Raw genomic sequence first — 21,295 nt, 5'->3', positions numbered from 1 at the left:
TATAAACATGGAAAATGAACATATAACCCCTAACATTCCTCCAATGTGAAGTTCAATAATCTTCCAAGATGCTGAAACAGACTTGCCATACTTAAAAATCAGATATCCCTCACAGTAAAGAAACATGATAAAAAAAATGTACCCAACATTGGATTCAGCAGCAGTTTATGGTCCAGAAGTGAGATGAATATAAAGATTTTTTTAAAAGCAAACAAAATGTACTCCAACAACTCTGTTAAGGTATTCCCTATCTTCCATGAGTAATTTGTATTAAATATTCTAGATATGTCTTCAAAATGGGGAGTGAAGATTGTAAGATGCTGTACAGTTAAGATGGGTCTACAATTTTAGGATTTGCTGGGTTTCTCAGGACTGTTGTAGGCAGATTTTTTATGATAAAATCTGATTATTTAAATTTTCTGTCTATACAGGAGAAACAAACAAACAAACATGGATGTCATCACACACCTCAGCGGAACAATGAACACAGAAGACTCAGTCATTGCCCCTCCCCCTAAAAAGCAATTTAATGCACCACTGGAGGTTGCCTATTAATGGCACTAGAAATAAAGGAGCCTATGAGGGTTAGTCAGGGAAAATAGAGTGTGTGTGTGTGCACGTGTGTAATTTTACCCACAAAGTAAACAAGCAACACTGGTACGTCATTTTCTAATTACAGGGCTGTTTCATAAACTGTAAATGCTAACATGGGAGAGGTAAATCATAGCAATTTAATTAATAAAACAGTTTAGACACTTAAACCCATATGTGCACCCCTAGGGGCAACACATCAATAATAGAAGCTTGCAGGCATATTTTAGAAATTTTATGCAATCATTTGCAGATCTTGTAGTCAATAAGTGTTACGAACTGTATTAACTCTTCTTTGGCCATACCCCAGGAGTGAATTTGCATTTGTTAAACGTCTCTTAGGCTGCCCAGGAGTGGGGTAGCACAGGGTTTCTTTCCCTAAATTTGCAGGCCTTGGTGAGAGAAGCTCTCATCTACCAGAGAGCAAAATGTAGGAAATGAGAACCCTAGGAAGGCAAGAGAAGTATTCTTCCCCCGTCCTTCCATTAAAGGGAGCTTATAGACAATAATTAAAATCAGAGAATGGAATTAAACATTTGTATTTGTATATTTTTAGATATCCTTTCTCTTTTGACCTTTCTAAGTTATGCCTGTAGATGCTTCATACATTTCTAGTGGAAATGTAAAATGGTGCAGGCCCTTTGGAAAACAGATTCGAGGTTTATTTTTAAAGTTCAGTATAACAGTCACTGTTTGCATTGTTCAATCTCTCCTCAACCCTATTCACAAGAAATAGATTCTGATGTGCTGAGGCCCAGTCGGTGAACTCAATTAACAACAATGCATAGGATGTCTCAAAATATCTAGAGGAGATATGTTGAATGTATTCAACCATGAAGAAATGATCAAAGTTCTAAGGTGATGGCTATGCTAATTACCCTGACTTCATTATTACCCATGAACCAAAACATCACATCATACCTCACAAGTACGTACAATGATTATGTGTCAATCAAAAATAAATAAAAATTTAAATTTTGTAATGAAATATAAATTTGCCATACAAATAACACTTCCAGTCTTTTATATTTACCCAGAAAATGAAAACATCAGTCCACCCAAAATTCTCACATGAATATTCATGGTGAAATTATTCATAGTAGCAAATGGTAAATGCAACTTAAATGTCCATCAAGTGTTGCCTAGATAAGCCAAATGTGGTATATTGATACAATGGAATATTGTTAATCAATACAAGGGAATAAATACTCATACATAATATAATGGGGATGAATCTTAGATACATTATGTTCACTGGATAAAGTATCATCTATTCACATGAAATGTCCCAAAAAATTCAGTCAGAGAGAGAAAAGATTAATGATGCCTGGAATTTAGGGTAGGAAGTGGGGTTGACTGTAAAAAGGCAGAGGTGTCTTATTAGGGTGATGCAAATATTCTTAAAGTGATTGTGCTGATGATGGCTGCACATCTCAGTCAACTTACTAAAATCCACGTAACTGTGCACTTACAATGGGTAACTTGTACGATATAGAATTATTCTTTACTAAAATTGTTTTAAAATGTATCTATATGGTTACTGATGTTCTTTATCACTCCTTTAAAAAAGAAATTCATGTTGAATTATATCTATGTGGTGGAGTCCGTGGGTGGTGAAGCGTTTTGTTGCTGTGTAACAACACTATGCCTACAGTAGTGCAGTTTTTGGTAACTGTGGTTTTCACTGGTTCAGTTTGTATATACTCAGATCCCCAATGACAAGAGGATCATTCTTGTCGTTTTTGTATTTCCCACTAGAGAGATAATAGCTACATTTAGTTAGTGCTTACTAAATGGTGTGCATGCTACCTACCGTATACTATCAACTTCTTGATCCATGTACTGATCCTTATGTGATATTTTAATGTGTCCACTTACACTAGTCAGTTGACATAAAGGAAAGATGAATCATTACTGAAGTTATCCAGGAAGGTTACCCAAGCTATTGGGAAGCCGGGGTGTGATGAGACACTTGGCTCCACACAGCACATGGACCTGCCACCATCCCTGGTCCTGCTGTATGGGGGGCTAAGCTCCATCTTCGGGAATCTGAGGCTGATCGTCACCTGTACAGGGGAAGTTTTAAAACAGGAAACAGTACAGACCTAGTCAGCCTCACTCAAGAGAGTATGGAAGAACATAGACCAGCTTGCCAGTGTGAACAGCCCCAAGGGGCCATCCTGCAGAACAGTGGGTGACTCTTACTTCATATTCATGTGCCTCTGCAATGATTGGCTTGTAATTGGCACATTTTAGTTTTGTAGTTAAAAAATAAACTAGAAAATTATCTTTTTCTCAAAAAACAAGAAGTACAGTCATCCCTTCCTATCTGCAGGTTCTACGTCATTGGATTCATTCAACCTCAGATTGTAAATGAGGAGAAAAATTGTCTGCTAAACATATACAGACTTTTCTTGAGGCTATTTCTGAAACAACACTATGTAAAAACTGCTTACATAGCATTATATTGCATTAGGTATCTAGAAAATAAGATTTAAAGTATGTGGGAGGATTTCTTACACCATTTCAATCAAAGGACTTGAGCATCCACAGATTTTGGTATCCATGGAGGTCCTAGGAGAAACTCCCCTTGGACATCAAGGGACAACTACAAGCAGGTAACAAAGTCATAATTTTTCTGGCTGTGGTTCTTTCTAACCTTACCTACTTTGTGCCAGGCACAAAAGGTAGCACACACCTATAATCCCAGCACTGGGGAGGCTGAGGCATGAGGATCACTGCAAGTTCAAAGCCAACCTGAACTACATAATAAGACCCTGTCTAAAACCAAACAAACAAACAAATAAATAAATAAATATATCTTACCCACTTTACTGTCTTCAACAAGAAAAATTCAACAACTGTCATCATGTGGCTTAAATGTCATCAAAACATAAAAGAAGTCAGACAATAAATAAAAAGACTTAATTTTAATAAAAATGGAAAATTCTCTTGTAATCCCTGCATTCCTTCCGTATGTGGCTGCTCTCTCTGATAGAGCTCATTGATCTGCAAAACATTACCAAAGGTGATGCTTTATGGCTACTAAATTTCTTTAAATGTTTGGGAAGTCCCAAACTGCTTGCGAATCTGTGTTTTTTGCATACTTAAGGAAAATCTCAATTTACAAATACATTCAAAACATTTATCACTTCAATAAAAAATATTTTATTCTAAGAGTAATAACATAAAATGGTAAGATGTTCACAAAGGTTATATAGAGGAAATATATGGACCATAAAAATGGTGGAGAAAGTGCTATCACAATGTTAATAATTAAAGAAAAATAGAAAAAATTCATAAGTATTCTTTAAATTAGATTAAAAACTTACAATTGAGGATCTTTTAATGACCCAAACCTGCTCTGCAGTGAAGAATAATTGGAATATTTTTTCTGTTATTATACGACCTTACATTTCTCTTTTTTCTCATGCAAGTTGAATCTTCTCTTACCCTCTCAGTCACTTCCACTCCTCTAATCCTAAACATCACATCTATCCATTCAACTGTTTGTCTTCCAGTTGATCAACCAGCCAACCAAGCAGCCATACATCCATGTGTACATCCATCCATCCATCCAATCAACCATCCATTCTCCATCCATCTACATCTATGTATCCACTCACTCTTCTATCCCTCTCCCACCTACACATCTACATATCCATCCACTTATCCACCCTTCCTCCACCCACCCATTCACCTTCCTAACCTTAGTTGACTCCTGTTACAATGTGGACCAAATAATTCGATTTTTTAGGGTGTCTTCACCAATATTCCCAGGATACCTCAGTCTACTGTCCTGTTGTGCCCTTCAATACTCATTGACTCATTGTCCTTCTTCTTTACCACTATTTGTTAGTGAAGAAAATAATACAACTGTCTTGATTGAATCCAGTAAAACTTCCTCCAAATCCTTCCATCCAGTGCCAGATGACTTGGTAGTGACTTCCAATGGGAGCATAACAAATGTATACTCAACCTTGTTTACCTTTAAAAAATTCTGACCCCAGTTACATCCTAAACCAACCAGTTATTCAACCAGAAATAGCTTGAGGTTTGTACCAAGATAGCAGTATTGTAAAAACTTCCCAAGAAATTCTCAGGTGTATAGCCATGGTATAGAAGTCTGAATTCCATCACTGACTTGTGAAAGAAGCAAAACAAGCCCCTCCTTGGTTGTGGAGATGACTAAAGACATTTGGATTCTTCAGATTGCCTCTTCACTCTACTAAAATACTTATTTTAGAGCAAGGATAAATGAATTTTTGTTGTAAAGAGTCAGACAGTAAATGTTGTAGCTTTCCAGGCTAAGGGACAATGCCATCGACTATTCCAGCAGCCGTTATCACTGTTACATACTTTATACTTAAAAATGTAAAAACTAGTCATGCTTGTAATCCCAGCACTCTGAGAGGCTGAGGCAGGAGGATCACAAGTTTGAGTTCAGCCTGGATAACCTAACAACTTAGTGACACCCAGTCTCAAAATAAAAATTAAAAGAGCTGAGAATACCGCTTAGTGCGAAGCACCTGTGCTCAGTCCACAGTAACACACACACGCACACACACAAGCATTCTTCACTTCTGCACCATAAAAAAACAGCAGCAAACCATTTTAGGGTCACTGATCACGTGATTGTCAAATCCAAGGACCATTTTTTAGTGTTTTCTCTACCTTGACCTTTCTGCAACCCTTGATACCAATGAGCATACTTTCCCTCGTAAGCTTAACTTTCATGTTACTAAATCAATTTGCTTATCCCACCTCTATCTTATTCCTTTTTTGTCTCATTCATCAGTCCCTGTTTTGTGTGTTTGTATGTGAGTATGTGTGTATGTGTGCTCAGCCCCTGGCAACTGTGATCCTGTTGTCTACCAAGCTTTGGTGCTTTCTTTTCCTTTTGCAGTGCTGGGGTTCAGGCCCAGGACCCTCTGGACGCTAGGTAAGCTCTCTACCACTCAGCTACATTCCCAGCCCTACTTTTTAAAAAAATCACAATGTGACTCCCTATGGAGCCTGGCAATGCTGGCCCTGTGCTCCTCAGATAAAACCACTCTCAGGCCGCGGGAGGAACAGCGCCACCTGTCTCCGCAGTGTGCACTGCACCCTAAGGCTGTCCGACCCTGTGCTCAGGGCTCTGCCTAACTGAAACCCAAGGTCAAGGCCTCACCAGTGAGAACAGTGGCACCGTCTGATGTTTCCATCTCTTCCTCCAAGAGCTTAAACTCTTACCAAGGTCAGATGAATGCACAAAATGTATTTTCCTAATGTGGAAAATTCATAAAACATGTGCTGAGAATTGTGATCAGTTGCTCGCTATCTTCAAATCTCTATTCAAGTGCCATTCTTGCCTAGAACAATTAGGAACAGGGACAGCTGTGCTGGGGAAACTTCTCTTTTAGCAGAGGAAACCTGAGCCGAGGAAAGGACTCTGGTCTGCTTTTGAAACTCCTAAGCATTCTGATGGAGCTGACTTGATTTACATTTTAACTATGCCACACAAATGTACTACATGGCACTTTTCCAATAACCACTTCAACATCAGTCATTTTGACACCTCCTGTTGTTATAAAAAGCAGAAGGAATAAAGCAGCACTCTGTAATAAGGTGCATGTGGAGGGGAGCTGGCTTTCATTTTATTTTCAAATCAGATAACCCAAGTACACTCTCTCATGATGTGCAGGGTTCTCGTGTCTGCAATTCCACAATGTGCCTTCCCCATCTGAGTGAACTTGAGCCCTGCACTCTATCTGCCTACCTGCCCTCCAGAGCAGCTGTGCTATAACTCGACTGTCTGATCTGTTCTCGGAATGATACTTCCCTCACTGTCTCAGCAACTGCCAGTCTTGCTTAAACATATACACATTTTAAGTTTGCTGTTTTCTTCTAATGAAATGATTTTGCCAAGGACTTTTTGCTTCTGGTCTCCGTGTCTGGTCAGAAAATGAAGATCTAATTTTACTTCCCTAATGGCAATACCCAGGTGAGTTTAAATGTGGCTGTTGAAGAGTTTGATCAGAAATTTTCACAAAGTTTGCTGTCCCTAGAGAAGTAACCCTCTTAACACAGATGGTGTTTGTTAGATTGTGTTAAGAGCAGGATCCTCCTATATTTTCATCTATTTTTTTCTCCAGTCTTAGAGGAAGGAAAGGGGCATGACTCAGAATGTATCTATGTGGATGTTCCTAAGGTTTAAAAAGGTAAGCTCAACATTAGCCTGAACAACACTATCAAAAGTCTGCCTCTATTTTGGTTAGGGTTCTCTAGAGGAAAAGAATCAGTAAAGGCTATATATATATATATTTATATATATAATATATAATATATAAATATATATATTATATATATAAATATATATATATATATTAGAGAGAGAGAGAGAGAGGAGGGGTCAAGTTCTCAATGTCTCCTACAAGGCCATGACCCCATGGCCTAACTTCCTCTCATTAGGCCCCACCTCCTAAAGGTTCCACCATCCCCCGATAGCACCACAGGCTGGTGACCAAACTTTGAACACATGAGCCTTTGGGGACACTTATCCAAACTGCAGCATGTGTGGAGTGTGTGTGCCTGTGTGAGAGTGTATATGTGTATGTGCATGTGTGTGTCTGATCCCTTTGGCTGACCCGAGCTGCCATGTCATGTCAAGCTTGAGGTCTGCTTCTTTTCTTTAACTTCCCCTTTTGAAGAGTTTAGTTGCAAAAGGAAGCACAAGGTAATGGGAGTAAAAAGTGGGGTCAAGTCAACATTCCTTTCAGATGGGAGAAATACTAAGTGCTTGAATAGTGACACAGCGTAAGAATAATGAAATAGAGAAAATAATGGTGGAAGGGAGAGAGAAGGGAGAATCACTTGTTATGAATATATTAAATAAAATACTATTGGCCTTCATTGGTTAAATCCCAGGTGTTAGACATTATGTAAAATACTTTAGATCCATCATCCTATTGCAGTCTATCTGCAGTCCTATAAAGCAAAGCACTGTTATACTTATGGTATAGATTCTGATGCTGAGGCTAAGCAGGTTAAATAATGCACCCTAGGTCACCCAAATAATGGAAAGTAGAGATTTTCACGTCTCCCTGATCCCATGGCCTCTGCACAGTGCCTGGTATATGCTAAGATACAATAAGTATTCTTTTTTGCCTTTTTAAAACTTTCCTTCTTGGGCTGGGGATTTAGCTCAGTAGTTCTGGCGCCTGCCTTGCAATTTCAAAGACCCGAGTTCAATCCCCAGTACCAAAAAAAAAAAAAAAAGAATTTATTAGAGGGTGGTGCATAGAGTAGATGTTCAATAAATGTCTGTTAAATGATATTTTTCAGGGAAAATGAAAACTTAAATTTTCAAATGAATGTAAATATTAAATTGTTTTTGATTAAGCCCTTGAAAAATATTTTTGCTATTTAAAAATTCCCCCTAAATTGTATCTTTCTTTTATAAAATTAAAAGTATCAGCTAATTTTGGTAATTTGATTTAGATTCCTTCATGTACATATTTATATTTAACAACCATGCCATTTGCTTTTTAAGAGGGAAATTTTAACATTTGTACAGCAACTGATTATTTGTCTAGACTCATTAGACATCAGAGAATCTGGCTGGTTGAATAATATACATGAAAATTTTACACCATCTGGAGATCAGCAGTTTTCAAAGAAAATAAATTGAAAATTAACCTTGGCACCAAACCTCACCCTAGGATCTTGTTTTCCTATCAAGGAAGTGGTTTCATGGTTTCTTTGGTGGTCATAAAAGTGTGTTATCATCATGTGTTTCTAAGAAAAGGAAGTCTGTGTATTTAAACTTGCTGGTTTCCTGAGTTCTGAATCGACGGGATTCTAAATCCATGTTAGAAAGTTCTGTTAGGAAACAAAGTTGAGAAACCAGTGTAGCCTGAAGGAACATTTAAAGGACACCACATCATTCTGAGTGGACTTCAATGAACTCAGAGTCAGGAAGTGGGTTGAAAGAGCAGCAGGTTTTGCCAAGATGGGCATTTCTGCCAGGGATCCAGCCTTGGGCATCCTGGGTGTGGGAAGATTCTGTGTCAAGTCACATTCTGTGTAGTTACTGTAATCTTACAAAAATAAGAATCACTCTGTGGCCTCTCATTTTTGCCCAGTGCCACAAGATGATTTCTATGCATGTCATAAAGCATTTTACAGTTACCTAAGTGGACAATCCTCATCCATTTTAATCACTCTGATCCATCCAGCTGTAAATGCTGTTCTGTTGTAGCTTATCCTTCTTTTTCTCAGCCCAAAGCCAAATGCACTGGAAAGACTGACCAGAATTAGTAGAACTACTTTTAGTCATATGTGAATGTTGGCTTCAAAAAAAACAAACAAAACAAAAAAAACCCTACACTTTCCCTTTATAAAAAAAAAAAAATGTCCAGAATTCTTCATTTCTTTTTAACTAGGGCATTATAAGGTAGTAGCACACTTGACTGAATTTAATTTTTTTCTAATTTTTACTTTACTTTATAAGTTCACTTTTTAAAAAAATTGAAATATATGCTAAGCTGTTCAATAAAGCTAATTTTTAATGATATTCAAGAGATTTTTTGTTCGGTTCCCCAGTCGATGTCAGTGCTCCTCAATGAGGAAGGAAAAATCAATTCAATTATCAAAGCACGGTTAATTGCTTTCAAGATTAGGGTGATTTAAAGAGCAGCAAAGTATTTTATCTGTACTCAGCAGTTTTGGCTGAGGATATTCTCCTACACACACTATGAAGAGAAGTTGAAACGTCCATCTGTTCCCTTACTACAGCCTTCCCACCTCCCCACACTAGCCGTTGGTAGAGCTAACGGTGGAAACTCTTGTACCAAAGACCCAACACTCAGGGGTGTTAGTATCAATGGCCATTAGCAGCCCCAGGTCTCAAAAGACAAATATTTTTACACCATGGTGGTTGGCATTCCAACTATTTAATATTTAGTCAAAGTAGTTTCTTACACATGCAGAGAATAAAGAGAAATTTCTTTTATGCTAAAGGTTCACTCCCATTACATAGTAACCGCTGATGCCTAAAACTCTTCCACCGTTGTCGTATGAGTTTAGTTTCATTTTTGCAACTTGTATCACATTGGAAGAACATTCTAGAAGCTCTTAAAATGAAGATGAGTAAGACATGGCTCCTGATCTTAAGGAGCATTTTCAAGAGTAAAATGCTATTAGGCCCTGGAAGTCTGCAAGAGGAAGGTTTTGGGGGAGCTGGTGCACCCAAAACCAGCTGGAAGTGGAGAAAGGAGGGAAGGTAGTCAGGGGAAGGGAAACCATCTTCCACTTGGAGGCAAAGCAGATTGGGTAAATCAGCTTGGTGTTGCAGGCAAGTCCCTAGTTGGTGTTACTTGGGTATAAACTATGAGTCAGAGAAGGGTGGGAAGTGAGGCCAGGGAAGGCTCTTGCAGTCAGAGTCCAGTGTAGTGCTGCAGACCACAGGGAATCATGGGATGGTTTCCATGAGGTCATATGTGGCAAATGTACTTAAAGCATGTATTAAATTTGATTGTTTTTTTAGGATTAAAAATATATGTATCACAGAAAATTTGGAAATTATAAAAAATGAAATAATTTGCACAATCTCACCCAGAGACAAGCAGCACTAACATTGTGCTGTTCTTCCCATCTTCCACATGCATGTTTGTGGGCATATGTACAGAAATGCATAAGTGTATGTATATAATGCACATGCAGATGTGGTGCTGTTTTCCCAATGAGCTTTCATTATCTGTGCGTGTATAGTTTACGCATATGAATGTGTGACTTAATGACATGAAATGTGTTTCCTTAACAGAAAATCCAAGGAAGGGAGAGCAGCCTATCCTAATCAAAAGTGTGTTTTGGCAGGTTCAAGAGGGATGGAAGTGAACCTCCGGCACTTCCTGCTTTGGAAGAAGGAAGAGGATGAGGAAAAAGGGTCAAAAAGAGGAAATCTCCTATTCAGATGTATGGTGTTTACTTGGGATTTGTTGGGTTGTTTTCTCAGTGATGCAACCTACTCCCCTCTCTCCTTCAACTTTGTTGAATATATTCTACATTGTTCATTCATTTAGGTTTAGGTATCGGTAAAGTTTCAGGGATACTATTAAAAAAACAAAAATGATAGAATACTGTTAAATATCTGGGGAAATCTGTATTAGAGAAAGAATATATAATGATTTATCTCATTTGTAGAAGGAATATACTTTGATTAGGGAAGATGCATATCTCATTTATAGATAGAGTATAATTTATCTAAAATTCATATTCAGACTTCTTCATTTCTAATTAACTGTCCAAAATGTGAGATGAGAAATTTAAAACTTTTTTATGCTCCTTATCCTACCACTTTTATGAACTTCCAGTTTTTATTGATATAACCTGGAATTTTAGACCTATATAACTTTCATATATATGTTGTATATCTTCTATTTTAGAATTATGTTTGAATTAAATTTTATAATTGTATTAAAATATATTTAATTATGTTTTCTGGTTTTATTAATCTTCATGCATAAAATATGAAATATGTGTGCGTATATATGTATATACGTAAATATATACTTAAATAAATATGCTTTTCTCTTCTAGAATTCTTTATTTTCATTGCATTTCTCTTGGTATGTGACATTGAACAGGCTTTTTTTCAGAAAGGGTAGATGAACAATGATAACTGATATTTACTTAGCACTCACCATATACCAGATGCTGTTCTTTATCTGTATTAATTCATCGGATCTATGCAACAACTCTGAGTAAGTTACTACTATCATCTGCTCCATACAGATGGAAAGCTGTGACATACAAAGGTCAGTAGCTCACCTCAAATCCTACAGCTATTGGTAGCAGAGCTGGTATTTGGGCCTAGGCATTGTGATTCTAAAATCTTTTTTTCTTTTTACAGGGCATGTTATTTATTTTTACGTGAAAGTGCAAAGTGTCACACTTCCCCTTCCCCTTTTTAGGGGGAGTGTATTTCAATCGGCAGCCCCTTCGCCACCCACCCCTTGTGCGCGCACACACCCCACAGTTGGGAGGGGTGATGAGGGTGCCCAAGTTCTCTGACATTACTCCCTTGAAGAGGGGTTGACACAGGGGAGAAAGGAAGGAGCCACACCAGGTAGCAGTTTGAATGGAGAAAAGGCGGCAGAGAGGAGCAGCACCAGAGGCCAAGAGAGAGTGGAAAAGGCCACAGCTTCTGTTCCTTAAAAATTCTGTAATTTGGTTTATTTTTTTTAAATTTTTCATTTTTTAGGTATCAGGGATCGAACTCAGGTCCTTGTGCTTGTGCGGTAGGCGGCAAATCCACTGAGCTAAATCCCCGGCCCAAAATTCTGTAATTTGGAAGACGGTAGTGATTAATCCAAAATACACTTCCAAATCCCACCTTCCATACAGCTCCCTTACTCAGAGCCCTTGGTTTTTCAGACAAAATTTAAGAGCCCTCATAAAGCCAAAAGTACTGATAACCCCTCAATGCACCCAAAAGCAGTGTTCACTTCAATCCCTTACAAAGACTGTGTCCTATAGACTTTGCATCTCCCTACACGTTTGTCTTACGGCTCAGTGGTGAGGCGGCTGCAGACACACATTGGGGTAGTGGGAATGGGGACCAGGGTGAGCCCAGGCACATGGGTGCGGAGAGGGCCAGGAACTCCACTTCCACGCTCCTTTGTCTTTTCCTTGAAAAAAAAAAAAAAGCAGGGATGTGATTGGAAGGGCAGAGAACAAACCCCAGAACCGTATGTACGCTCCAGAGGCAGGTGGGGGGAACAGTCCCCAGAGAAGTGAGAAGGGGAAAGGTCAGGGCAATGCTCGCAGCATCAAGTTCCTCAGGAGTTTCTGTCGGCCCAGCTCAGAGTCCTCCTCATCCACATTCACCAGCAGCTTGACGGCTTCCTGCCCCACAGCTTGCTTGAGTGAGTCTGTGATGAAGACACCTTTAAGGGCCTCTAGTAACGAGCCATTGATGTAGTCGTGCCAGAATGTGTCGAGGTAGGTGAGCTCAGAGAACTTGATGTTACAGATGATGGAGCCCAGGTCCCAGGACTTGAGGATGGTGTTGGCCTGGCTAAAGCGCTCAAACTGGCGCTCAAGTGGGTCCTGCTTGTTAGAGAACACGTTGCCTTGCAGAGCAGTGTCATGCTGGCAGTATTCAGCCCGAACCCGCCTCTGATGTCACATGTCTGCTTTTCCGTGGGATCTGGTGTCACTGACTTCCAGCATTTTCACTGGCTCCCAAGTGTGGCTCTCCCTTGGCCTGGCCGCTGACTGCACATCTGAGGATCCGAAGTGGGGCAGCACACCACAGGATAATGGGGAGGCACTGTTTTGGGGGCTGGGGAGGCCTCGGTTCTGGATCACTGAGGGTTCTTGGGGTCATATGATGAATTGATGTCTCCTCCAGATCCTTGTCTACAAGGTCAGGGCACACAGCCCTTCTCCTCTTGAGGGTGACACAGGGCAGCAGGTCATGGCGAGTGCTGATGCGTAGCAGCTGCAGCACCTGGCGAAAGTTACTCTCATCACGGCGGCCCTGGCGCTCCAAAGCCAGTAAGAAGTCACGTCCATTTCTGATGAGTCCACGCTCATGCTCATGATCGTCAATGACGTCGACAAAGAGGAAAGAAAGCACACGCACATCTCTGTGTGTCAGGTGGGTGCCCACGATGTCAAACATGCGGAGCAGTCTGTACAGCCCATGTTCCTGCTGGCCATGCTCTTCTGGCCACACCGGCTTGCCCGGCGCTCTAGCCCCGCCGTGCCAGGGGCTCAGGAACACAAGGCTGTCCAGAATCTCTGCTCAGCAACTGTAATGCCCAGTGTACTCTGGAAGAAACTTCATTTCCCAGGTCTCTTCCTCAGCCTAATACCCCGGCCTGGCCCTTGTTGAGGCCCCTCTCCAAGTTCCCACCCCGCGCCGCAACCCCTCCCCTCTTTTTTTCTTTTTTTTTTTTTAAGCGTTTGCTTCCACTTTATTTGAGAAAAACAGGACATACACGTATCAAAAGAGCAGACAGGTGGGTGGAGGCGGATGGCCAGTGATAGCTACCAGGGGTGGACAGCGCGGGGACAGCCTCTACTTGGCTCCAGACTGTTCAGACTTCCCAGCCTCTGGGCCCCCAATCTGGGCGCGAGCCTCGAAGGTGACAGGGATGGTGATCTCCGCTGACTGTGTGACCTTGGGAATCCCTCCTCCAAGGTGAGCGTACCCTCAAGGGACAGGGAGGAGACGACCAGGGTGGGGTCCACACCAGGGGGCAGCATGTACTTCCGGGTGAAGCAGCGGGAGATGTAGCCCTGCTGCTCCTGTCTTTCTTCCTGCTTGCGGGTGATCTCCACCACCACGCAGTCCTTGGTCTTCATTTATAGCAAGTATACACAGACCTGAGTTTTTATATATACCTTGTTTTCTAAACCTGCTAAATTCAAATACAAGTTTTAAGGGCTCCTAGAAATTTCTTAGTATTTTCTCTGTAGATGATCATTTCATCTACATATAAAGATTTTGCTTCTGCCGTGCCAATCCTATCCTAGTTGTGTCATTTTATTGCCAGACTATTTTGGTGGGGACTAGGTTTCAAAGTTTAATGGACAGATAAAGAGTAAGCATATCTGCCCTTGTTCCCCACCTTAAGGAGAAAGCATTGTATCTTCTCCATTCATACAAGGCGTTCTCACTGGAAGTATGGAGTACATGTCTTTAATCTGTTGAGAAGGTTCTGTTCTACTTCTAGTCTCCTGATAGCTTTTACCATGAACAGCTGTAGAATTTAGTCCAATACTTTTTCTCCAACTAGTGACAGGATCCTATGGTTTTTTCCTTTCCTCTGTTAAAATGATGACTTTTGGGGGTGGATCTTCCAATGCTGAACCAACACTGCCATCCCTATAACAAAATCACTTTCTACATCCTGCCAGATCTGACTTCCAATAGTTTGTTTTGCTAAACAAATTTCTATCTATGTTCATACTTTTTTCTTCTATTATCTTTATCCAGTTTAAGGATTAGCACAATGTTGATTTCCTAAAATGAGGGGAGAAGTGTTCCTTCTTTTTTCTGCTTTGTTTGATATAATTGACCAGTTAAAATGTATATGAGCCTGCTCTTGTCATGTAGGTAGGTTTTCAAGCTAGGAATATACTTTCTTTAATAAGTGCTATTCAAATTTTATATTTCCTCCAGAGTTAGCTTCATTAATTTGTCTTCCAAGGTACTTCTTAGAAGTTGTCAAATTTATTTCAAAACAGATTTTTGAAATATGCTTTCTATATCCTTTTAAATTATGTAAAATCTGTGGTAATGTCTCCTAGATCTTGATATTATAATTTTAAAAATGTATAATTGATATTGTGTAATAGGAAGAAAAGGTCTAAAGGAGCAGGGGAAGTGGGAGGGGTAGGGGAAAGGAAAAAAGGGAAAAGAAAAAATATGACAAAAGAAAAAAATAGAAACAAAGTCTTTGCAAATAGGGAAGAGTGGAGGGGGTGAAGGGAGGGCAGGGGAAGGGGAAAAAAATAAGAACCAAGATATATCATACAAAAGTACAAGATCCCAATGATGAATGTAACTGTATTTTATACCTAAAATGTACCAATAAACTTAATGGGGAAAAAATAAATAAATAAATAAATAAATAAATAAATAAATAAATAAAAAAAATACAACCAACAGTATTTTATACAACTTCAGTTTCTGGCATGAGATGCCAAGAAAGTTACAGTGCCATTTGCTGAGATGCAGCACAGGAGTAATTGTAAATCCAGAAGGGACTGGGAAGCATTAAAGTTGTGAAATTTGAGATGCTATATGATACTGAAGGGGAGATGTCAGGCAAGCAGTAAGATACATAGGTCTGAGCATAAAAGAGTCTGGGATGAGGATATAAATTTGGTTTTATTTGTCACATACAGAGGTTATTTGAAGTTATAGGCAAGCGTGAGATTACTGCAAGAGAAAGTCTGGAATGCGATGAAGCAGAGACTCTAGGCTGACCCCTAGAAAATCCAACCTGAATTACTGGAGAGTGGAAAAACATGACGAAGTCATTCAGAAAGAGTGTCCCAAGATATATGTGGGCAGAAGAATGTGGTATGCACAAAATAAGGGAATGAGAAATACCTTAACAGATGCATATAAAGTACTATGCAAATGTAGAGGAGAGAAATTATATCCAAAGTGGAATTAGCTTTAAAAATAGCTGGTTTTGGGGAGAGCAGCTGGTTGCCACGGGAACTTGCCCTTCTGCAGACGTGGGCTGCCCGGCTGGAGAGAAGGTCCACCCAGGGCATGAAGTAGGTGGGCACTCGCGGTTGGCCTGCAGCTCATGCTGAATTTTTCAAGTCCAGGGTACAGAAGGATGGATGGTAAAAAACAAAAACAGAATAGGGACTGTTACACTAGCACTCGTCATCATTTAAAATGTCAGCAGTGTTACCCAAAGAAAGTGAAGATGTGTCTGCAAGAGCCGCAGCTCAGGTGCAGAGGAATCCTTATGGCTCGAGGGGCAATCAGTTCCCACGAGATGAGCTTCCTTACTCAGCAAGGACTGCTGCCTCGATTTGCATCATAGGATAATTGCTCCTGCTTTGGGGGAGGTGATCTCATCATGCAGTAGCCTTCAAGGCTCTGCTTTTCTGGAATCCGAGGCTGTCACTAAGTCGCTACATTGTGCAGGCTCAACTGAAGCTTTTGGTTCTTCTCCCTCAGTCTCCCGGAGGACTGGGATTTCAGAGAAACACGACTACACAAGATGGCACTAGATACTGGGTCTCATGTGGCCAGGACTGAAGCTCATCTTCCCCTTCAGCATGCCGCAGAACACCAGGAGCGGACTAGCATGGGAGCCACTGTTTCAGACGAGCCTCCCAGGCCTCACCAACCTCAGACTCAGGTCTGTGGAGTCATTGCTCACAGGGAGGATGTGACCAGAGCCTTCCAGGTCATGACAGCCAAGGCTGTTTGTGGAGCCCTCTGAAACAATGCTGTGAGCAGCCCACCCCTCATCCTGAGCACCTCTGGTATGTAGAGCCCTCTGCAATGCAGATGTGAGCAGAGCACACAGGTCCTGACCAGGGAGTGGGTCCAAGTATGTGAGAGGCCCCCACGTCTGCAGTGTGTGGACAATCTCAGGCCTTTGAGGCACCCTGCACCATGTGTGGAGCCCCGCCCCCTGTGTCATAACCATCTCAGGGATATACATGAGGCCTCCAGAATGGGATACGGGCAGATCCCACCACATCTTGAATACCTCAAGCATCTCCCACAATGTGCATGGGATGTGGTGCCCTCTTACATAGCTGATCTCATGCATGAGTAGGGTCCTCTAGAACGTACATGTGACCAGAGATCCTGTAGTCCTGACCATTGAAGATGTATGCGAAATCTTCTAAAATGCAGAAGAAAGCAGAGCCACCCCCATAAATCCTGACCAAATCAGATGTGTGGAATTCTCTAAAATACTGATGTGAGGGGAAGTCCCATCCATCATCCCAGACATGTATGCAGATCTCTACAACATGGCTGTGAGCAGACACCACCCCAACAACCATCTCCTGACAAGGTCGGGCAGGTATAGGGCCTTCTACAACATGAATGAGCAAAAGGCCTCACTTCTCACTACCTCAGACATGGAGCCTTCCAAAATGAGGAGGTGAGAAGAACTCCTGTAAGGAGATCTTGTCAGCCATATAGAACACAGTACAAAGAGGATGTGACTGGAGCCCCTCATGTTCTGACTATGTAAGGTGTGTGGGGTGCTCACACAATGATATGAGCTGAACTTCCCCATGTAGCCCACCTCAGGTGTTTGAATCACTTACCACAAGTACATGATAAGACAGAAAAAAAAGCTTAAGGTCTCAGGGGGTGTGGAGCATTAAAAAACCTATATATGGGCATGGACCCCGCACCCCCACAGGCCCTGAAAATTTCAGGCAAGCGCAGAAACCTCCAAAATGTGGGTTTAACCAGGAATCACCACTTCTGACAAACACAGGTGTGTCCAGCACCCTCTACAATGTGAATGTGAGCAGAGCCTCTGAATGTCCTGACCCCTGCAGCCATGTGGGGCCCTGTAGCATGGGGTTAAAAACCCAGCACCCTCATGTCCTGACCTACTCAGGCATTGGTGGAGTCCTGGGCAATAGGCATGTCAACAGAGCCCTTCCATGTCCTGATAATCCTGGCTATGTGTGGTCCCCCTACAAATCGAATGACAGCAGAGTCCCCCATGGTCAGTATAACTCCATGATGTGCGGAGCTTGCTAGAACTTGGACGTGAAAACAGGCCCAGCATTTCCTGACCCCCTCAGGTAGGTGCAAACCTTCTGCAATATGGATGTAAGCAGTGTCATCCCCGTCTTGTGCTCATTTCATGAATGAGTGGAGAGCTCTTCAACATGGAATCTGAAGAGAGTAGCCCATTGGGTCAACCGCTTAGGCAGGTATGCAACTCTATGTGGTCAGTGCCCTTTCATGACTGGACAATCTCAGGCATGTGTAGAGCCCTGTACAAAGTGGATGTCAATTCAGCCCTCTTTGAGGTGAACACTTCTTAATCTATAGAGCCTTAAACACTGGCATGTGAACAGATTTGCCATATCCCAACACCTAGCGTAACTTTGAGGCCTCTACCAGGGGAATGTGAGCACAGCCCTCATTCCCTGACAATCACAGGAACCTTATAATGTAGCTGTGAATCAGAGGCCTCTGTTCCTGACCACATCACTTGTGTGTGGGCCTCTGAAAAGAGAACATGGAAGCAGAGCCATCCTCCAGGTCCTCATCCTGTCTGCAGAGGGTGTCCCTATAAAATGTGTGTGTGAGCAGGAACCCAAGCCCACACTCTGGCATTTTCACACCCGATTTGAGCCTAGTACAATGTGGATGTACACAGAGCTCCCCATATCAAGACCAACTCCATCCTTGGAGCCCTGCACAACAGGACTGTAAACAGAGCCCCCACACTCTGCCCACGTCCTGATTACCTCAGGTATATATTAGCCCTCCACAATGTAAGTTACCAGAGCCCCACCCTTGTCTAAGCACCACAGGTGTACAAGCAGCCCCTTAAAAACCAGATATCAGCAGAGTCTCTCACTCTTGAGCAACTCATGCATGTGTGGTGCCCCACATACTGTGATTATGAGCAGAGCCTCCCCCATGTCCTGATGACCTCAGGCATTGGTGGTGCCCTGGATGACATGAATGTGAGTGCTGCCATTCCACACACTGACAAACTGGGTGTTTGTGGTCTTGCTGCAATGGGAAGCTCAGCAGACCTCACACACTCATGATAGCTGCATCGTGCACGGACCCCTTTACAAGGTGGGTGTGAGAAGAGGCCCAGCATTTCCTGATGCTCTCAGGGAGGTGCAAACCTTCTACAATGAGAACGTGAGCAGGACCTATGAGCTGTGTGTGGTGTGTGGTCCACGTTCCCCGTGATGTGCTTGTCTCATGCACGCAGAGCTCTCTTCCTTGTGGAATATGAACAGAGCAGGCCACTGGGTCACTGCCTTCGGAATGTGTAAGCCTCTATGAGAGAATGGGCACAGTGCCCCCACAGAAATGCTGACCACCTCAGGCATGTGCAGAGCCCTATACAATACAGTGTGGGAAATGCCCTCTCATGTCTGGACAAACTCAGGCATGGGTGGAGCTCAGTGGGGTGTGTGTGTGTGTGTGTGTGTGTGTGTGTGTGTGTGTGTGATCATTTCTCCAAGTACAGAGCCTTAGAAAATGGGAAAATGAACATGAATCCTGTCTGCAAACTTCTATTGTGACTTTGAGCCCTCTCCAATAGCAGTGGAAGCACAGGCCCCATGACCTGAAACTCTCCGATAACCATGGAGACCTCTACCATGTGCTGTAAACACAAACTACCCACCATATCCTCATAACCTCAGGTGTTGGTCACCTCTCTGTAATGTGACTTTTGCAACTGCCCCCCTACATGTCCTGACTACATTACGAATCTGTGTGGAGCCCACTTCAACCTGAATGTGGCCAGAGGACCAAATCAGGCTCAGGTCAAGGAATCCACAAAGTGAATGTGAACAGAAGCCCCCCCACACACACTGTGACTTGACTTCTGAAGAACGTGAGGAGCCCATGCAGTGTACATGTGAGCAGGACCCCACATACGACCCCACACTCAGGCATTTGTGAAGATCTGAGACACACGGATGTAAAGAGTGGCCCTCCATGTCCTGCCAATCAGGGTATGTGTGATCCCTCTACAACAGGCGAGCACAACCAAGGCAGCTCCATCTCGGTCACATATGGAGCCCTGTACCACATGGACAGGACAGCAGCGCCACCTCCTTCTGACTGGCTCAGAAGTATGGAAATCCTCTGCAATGTGGATGTGACCAGAGCCATGTTTCAGTGGTGATGATCACACGTGTGTGGTGCCTCAACAAAGAGGATGCGATGAGAGCCGCTAATATCCTCAATCCATGAGGCATGAAAACTGACATGTACCCAGCTCCCTGTGTATCTAGTTCTAATGTGATTGTGATCCCTGTACTATCTGGTTGTCACATGAGATATCCATGACCTCACCAGGTGGCTGTATGTGGGGCACTACTGATATAAACGTGAGCAGGGCTTCCTGCATCCCCCTGACCAGTCCTTATGAGCTAAGTCACATGGAGAACCTTGTACAAAGTAAACTTGACCTCAACACCCCCAAAAAAACCAGCTGGTTTTGACCACTATGAAAAGAAGACAGTTTCTACCATCTGTGGCATAGGGATGATACAGGAGCTGAGCTATGAATCGTGGGTCAGCTGAGACCTGCTGAGGTGGGAGTGGAAGAAAAACAGGCCATGACACCATGTGCAAACATGTGTGGAAATGTAAAGATTTGATCCCAAATCATTTTTCTCATAATATTTCTCTACATCTCCATTAAAATATGGAAAGAATTCTAGGCTATGAATCAAATGACCATTCCTTTGTAGTACAAAATTGTGGTTTTGGAACTTCAGGTGATTTGTCCCAAATTATCAAAAGCCATATTTTCCAATAGAATATACTGTAAGGATGGAACCATTCAATATCTGTGCATCCAGTATCATAGCAACTAGCCACATGCAGCTATTGAGCACTAGCCATGTGGCCAGTACCATGGGTGCACTGAATTCTTAATTTTATTTCATTTCAATTGATTTAAATTCCCACATATGGCTGGAAGCTATTGTTTTAGAAAGTACAGCTAAAGGATTATCATGAAATTCTCAAAAAGTTTCAAACCCAAATTAATTTTGAATAGCATATACTACATGCTATATTTGGCTGGTAGTAGCACTAAGAGTCAGACAGACCTTGAGTACATTAGGTACCAAAATGTTTTACACAAGATGAATAATGAGTGAGATTCACTGTCAAGTAAAATTGCTTCTGGAAAAGTTAGCTTTATGTTCTACTGGTATCAAAAGTGCATCTAACGGTGTTGGGAGGGCTATGTGGGTGAGAGAGGGACTTGGAGTCATGCTGGAAATAAATTGCCAGGCACTGTAGCTAGTGTGTGCCAATAATAATTCCTAATCAGTTGATTTAACTGATTAGGGTGGCATAAAACCTAGAGCAGGCTAGATAAAGCAAATACCACCTAAAGCAAAGTTGTCCTTCTAGGAGTATCTCCATTGATCACCACTGCTGCTCTGCATATTTAAAAAATTAGGAATCAAATTACAGGAAATAATGGCC

The 21,295-nt window shown here is 41.9% G+C and overlaps 1 pseudogene; it reads right to left on the bottom strand.

Moving 5' to 3' along the window:
• Positions 1–12,291: 12,291 nt before the first annotated feature.
• Positions 12,292–13,944, bottom strand: LOC101716598 (death effector domain-containing protein pseudogene; annotated as a pseudogene).
• Between the last annotated feature and the right edge of the window lie 7,351 nt (positions 13,945–21,295).

The sequence above is a fragment of the Heterocephalus glaber genome, unplaced genomic scaffold, assembly GCF_053883595.1.
Source record: "Heterocephalus glaber isolate CG9 unplaced genomic scaffold, H.glaber_assembly_v1.0 deba00001472, whole genome shotgun sequence".
NCBI lineage: Eukaryota > Metazoa > Chordata > Mammalia > Rodentia > Bathyergidae > Heterocephalus > Heterocephalus glaber.
Note: the sequence above shows the minus strand (reverse complement) of the source record. Positions and strands in the feature narration are given on the sequence as shown.